General features: G+C 38.6%; 1 long non-coding RNA gene across 1 annotated transcript; it reads left to right on the plus strand.

Moving 5' to 3' along the window:
- The first annotated feature begins 2,413 nt into the window (after positions 1-2,413).
- Positions 2,414-5,373, plus strand: LOC140182002 (uncharacterized). Its single transcript, XR_011877766.1, has 3 exons — positions 2,414-2,563; positions 2,644-2,703; positions 4,775-5,373. It is a non-coding gene; the product is annotated as an uncharacterized lncRNA (long non-coding RNA).
- The last annotated feature ends 231 nt before the right edge of the window (positions 5,374-5,604 follow it).

The raw sequence follows: 5,604 nt of genomic DNA on the forward strand, positions 1-5,604 counted from the left end.
CGACTTGGCTACCATGGACTTGGTCACAGTTACATTCCACTTCTTGTGTGCCTTTGCTTGTAACTCCCTTATTTTAATCCTAGGATTAGACTCTACCTTCTTCTTAAACTGGGCTCCAAGCCACTTAGTGTGCAGTATCCCAACCCTATGTGTTTGCATGCAGGTGTGTTGGAGGTTCAAGCTTCTTAACTGCCAGGTGGATTCATCCCCAACCCTATGTGCATAGAGCCGGAATGGACAGTCCTTCTAACAAACAGCTCTAACTCTGACCAAATCACACTTCTTAAATTTGATGCTCCTAGCCGTATGAACTGCATATGCCAGCACAGTCTCCTTAAATTCTTGTCTGGATGTATAAAGTATTCCTACCTCCCATCTATAGCTGCTCATATCCTTCAAAGGTTTATGAACTGGAAACCTTTAACCCCCACGATTTGATACATCATCGGCATCATTCTCAGCATCTTCATCATCCCCCTCATCTCCACCAATCATGTGGTCTATCTCCAACTCATCACTATCTGCTCCATCCTCATCACTAAACTGATTTATCCCACTCCCCTTTTCCTTGCCAGCAGTTGCTTTCTTGGGCATAGAATTATCCTCATCAAATTCACTATCACCCTCATAATCCCCATTATTATAAGTGAAGTGCACGTCTCCTGCACTGTCCCCCTCCTCATCAGATGGCATATACTTAGGGTCCTCACTGTCTTCATCATTGGAGTCACTTCCATCTACTCGAAACTTATCCCCCACATCTCCACCCTCGGTTGCATGCCTTATTAGGTTCCCTACTTACCTCTGCTGCCTCAGCCCCGTGCTCTTCGAAAACAACCAAGCCAAGTCCATCATCTGTTCCCTCTTCAGCAACTCCCCCAACGTCAACGTAACCTACTTCTGGAAACGGCTCCGCATCGCCCACATCGTGGACCACATACAACTCTACCAAGCCCCGTAACCCAGCAATGTTGCACATTTCGGTTGCTTCTGCGTCACCCTTCAGCATCTTCAGGCTAGTCTCCAAATCATCCAAGCTTGGATCTTTATACCACAACGCAACAATGTTGGCCTGTAAGTACCCAAACTGCCTTAGCTCTTCATAGGCCTCAAACACAGACCAACGATCGCTGTCAATGACCTCGATGATTGTACTTTGACCCTTCAAGTACTTAAATACCCCCTCTTCATATCCGAATGCACCCCCATGATGCACCCTCATGTTTATGTACACCATCTTCTGCTCAGTCAACCCTGTTATACAGCAGAATACATTACTCACACACATATATACAAACCCTAGCTATAGCAGCAGGCTCGAAAGCCTGCATTCAACCCTGAAATGCTCAAACAGAGCAACATGGTGATGAACTGCAAACCCCCAACATGTTGTAAACAGTTGACGTGATTGCTTGAGGGATGGAAAGTAATCGTACCTGAACAATCAGTTGTTGCAGCGATGAAGATCACTCACCAATGTCTCAGCACACCGATTCTCAAGCTTAACCCCCCCCCCAATGGCGACAATCCTTTTTGTACACTCTCTTCGCACCTACGTATGAGGGTTTCATACCAACGTTTCAGTTTTCAAGTGTTTTAAGGAAGATTATGAGTTACTTCATGAGCAGGAGTGCACTTTGCGGGAATGAAAATTAAGGGAGACAAATCGCAAGGGCAAACTTGTCATTAAATTTTTTTTTTTTTTGCAAAAGGACCATTTTAATACAAGTGTAACAACCCTGATTTTCGAGTACGCGAGATCTTTTCTGAAAGTACGAATTTCTCCGGAAGATCAGTAAGGGGAAAACCTTTGATATATCATAAAGTATTTCAATCCTCATTGTCATTATGTCATCTTTAAGTTAGAACCTTTTCCGAGACAAGCTCGATAACGCGGTCACGAAGAACCTAGTTTTTGAACCGTATCGGTTAGGAATTTTGATTCGGTTTTTCGTAAATAGTCTCAGTTTGACAAACCGGACTCGATTTATGAGAGGAGAGAGATAATAGTATAATATTATCATTATATTAGTATTATAAAATGCTTGAATGATATTATAAGGTTACCTGGTCTGTTTTAGTTAAAAACAGAAAACCGATTTAACTAGGTTCACAATTTACTAGTGCAGCTTAGCACGAGCACTCTCTGATGACTTTAGCAATGCTAAGGCCTCATTATTCATGTTTTATTCTCATAAAAAATATGTTACTAGTTTCATTTATGCTAGTAGCTCAGAAAATAATTTTTAGAGATGTTTTTGCAAGTGTTTCGATACATCTAGTTTTAGTAGTTATACACCTGAGATATTTTAATATTATTTTAATCCACCTCCAAGCCAACCAATCACAACTCACCCTACACCCCCAAAACCCCCAAGGCTGGCTCATTTTCACTTTGTGGCCAAAAATAGGTAGAGAGAAAAAGAGAGAAAAGTTCTTAGTTCCAAATCTTCAAATCTTGATTTCTGCTGAACTAAAACTCAAATCAAAATTCCAATCCGACCAAAATGATCCTCTCTTCTTTCTCTACATGATCATATGACTTATCAAGGCTGGGATCAAGGTGAGTTGGCTGCACCATCTCTCTTTTGATTCAGTTTCAAGGAAACATGCTTAAATATGTGTTTTCTTGATGTGATTTAGGAGGAAAAAGTGTTTAAGGACCACCTGAAAGTTTGATTGAATTAGGAGCAGCAAAACCAGGTAGGGTGTCACAAAATTAATCTTGATTATTTGTGTTTGAGTTGTGTGATTATGATATGGTTTGGCTGTGCTTGAAATTGATTGTTTATATGAGTGATTCTTGGTGAAAGTTTGTTGAAATTTTGATGAAATTTGATGATATTTAAGCTATGAATGTTGTTCTTGAGTGCAGCTGGAAAAACGAACCCTAATCCTTAAATTGGGGTTCAATTTGTGTTAAAATCATGTAGAAAAGATGGGGTTTTAGTGGCTGCTAATTTATTATGAATTATAGTAAAAATCGGTTGCTGAAAAGACTGAAAAACGGGTAAAAACAGAGAAAGAATCTGAAGAATTTATGAAGAACATGAAGAACACTTTGAGTGTGGTGAAGAACAACGAAGAACACCTTTTTGATTCATAAAAGGGCAAGGAAGTAATTAATTTGGTGTTTGAGGGGTTATATGGTAATTTCTGAAAGTTAGGGTGGTTAAAGTAGAAATATTAAAAGTTATCGGGGTAAAAAGTTAATTTTAAAGGTTAAAAGGTAAAGGCAAGGTAATTTTCGAAAATATATTAATAAAATAATAAATAATAATAAAATATTAAATAATAATATTTAATTGAAAATAATATTTTAATAAAAATAATAAAATAATGCGGAAAAGGCAGTTTTCTGTAAAAGCTTTAGAAAGACAACTTTAAGCGCAGAATCTCATAATTACCTTCATAAAACACTTAGGGAGTGGTAAGAACATATTAGTGAGGCAAAGATAAATGAAATATAAAAAGTTAAATAAAAGATAAAAATCAAAGAAAAAGTCTGTAAGGTTTTAATAACAGAAAAACAGACAGAAATTAGTGAACGAACTAGGGCAACATAGTTAGTCATTGAGTTGCGGCTAGGGTTAGGTATAATATGAAAAGTTAAACTGTTTCAGTATAGACTTAATGAACCTATATTTGGGACAGGCTAACTATTCATATCGAAATTTACATAAGCTTTAAATACATATGTTATGAAGAGAAATCAAAGCAGAGTAAAGAAACACAGAGAACAGAGTAACCAGAGAAAAGTAAAGAGATACAGAGAAAAGAGTAATCAGAGCAGAGTAAAAAGACAAAGAGAAAAGAGTAATGTGATAAAGAGAAATGGTTTGAGTTACGATGTTGTAAAAGTAAAAGCTGTAAAGTTTGTATAGCATGATTGAACAGAGAAAGAAAGAGGTATTGCATAAGAATGTGAAAGTGATGATGAATAATGAGAATGATAATGAATGATGATAATGAGAATGATTATGTGATGATCTCCTGCGTGAAGGCAGTCAGATAGATGGTGGTACGACCACTGAGAGTGCTTTCCTGGGATACTTAGCTATAATGCTATTCTGTAAGTCAGAGGACTCTTACAGAGGTATCGAGAACACACGACTAGCATATACTCCTGTAAGTCAAAGGACTCTTACAGTGAGAATGTGTGTGTGTATGCTCCTGTAAGTCAAAGGACTCTTACAGTGAGAGTGTGTGTATGCTCCTGTAAGTCAAAGGACTCTTACAGAGAGTTTGTTGGGCAGATATGAGTTAACTAGCTCCGCCATGCAAATCAAAAGTCTCTTGCAGTGGGTTGCTAGTGCCGCCCTGCAAGTCAAAGGACTCTTGCAGTGGTTTGCCTCACAAGTCAAAGGACTCTTGCGAGGGACATTGCCAACAGGAAAGCCTTTCCTAGTCAGAGGACTCCGGGTAACGTCGGGAGCGGGTATGTAACCGACAAATGAGCTCATTACCTGCGCTAGGGCTAGACATGCATCATACTTGGTAGTGCATTTCCTTTGTTATGATTGTGGTATGAATGTATGTTTTCCTTGTTTGTATTCTATTCTCTGTGTCTGTTTTGTATTTTCTTGTATCCTTCTGTTTGTGTTCTGTTTTCTATTTCTCTATTTCCTCTATTTATCTTCATCTTCTATTTACTGCTTTCTGTATCTTGCCATTCGTTTGCAAAACAACATATAATTAATGAACTTAACTAATAACCTCGACCCTACTAAGAACTCCCCAGTTCTTACCCCTTCTCTCTCCCTTCCCCCTTCAGATGGAAGCATGAGCACCCTTCCGTAGTTTACTAATGACTGTTCTGCAAAGAGGATTCCGCTCTAGGTAGTCTTCTGAGTCTAGAGTGAACTCCGTTACCTGTTTATATGTATATATTGTGAGGCCAGCCAACGTCTGCACCCTGCTTATCTACAAACTTTAGCCTAAGTCCTCCGTACGATGTTGCCGTTATGTGGCCACTCGATGAAGTACTTGAGAGACGCTCTTTGATAACATATGATCGTGCAGAGGAGTAGTAGACGACCTTCCACCTTTTGATGACGTTCCACCTGACTTGAGTTTTGAAGACCTAGAACGTACTTTCCCTCGCTTTAGTAGTTTAGAGGGACTAGGTGAGTATAGAGTCTAGGCTAGCCTGGGTGCCAGCTTAGGGACTTCTTGAACAGGTCAGGACCTGGGATGTTGTATGTATATATATGTATATAGTTATTATCTAGTTATATCTAGGGGTGTCCTAACTAAAGATCTTTACTCTAATAAAGGCTGGATAACCGAATAATATCAACTGCTTGTGATATATTTATGTATGGTTGTTTATAACTGTTTTATCTGTTATCAGTTGTGAATTGCTTATGAATGATTTCGTCTATTAATCCAAATGTTTTCAAAAAAAAAAGTACCTCGTAAAATAACTACGCTTTTAACAACGAATCAGGCTCATATAATAAATAATAGATAATAAATAGGTAGACAAGTTGGTAGCGCTCAGTTTCTAGTATGATCATGACGTACCAGAAATTGGGTCATTACAATTTGGTATCAGAGCAGTTCGTTCCCAGTAGAGCCTGGGGAATGGACTGACTATGCTTC

This window comes from Arachis hypogaea, chromosome 19 (assembly GCF_003086295.3).
Source record: "Arachis hypogaea cultivar Tifrunner chromosome 19, arahy.Tifrunner.gnm2.J5K5, whole genome shotgun sequence".
Classification (NCBI taxonomy): Eukaryota; Viridiplantae; Streptophyta; class Magnoliopsida; order Fabales; family Fabaceae; genus Arachis; species Arachis hypogaea.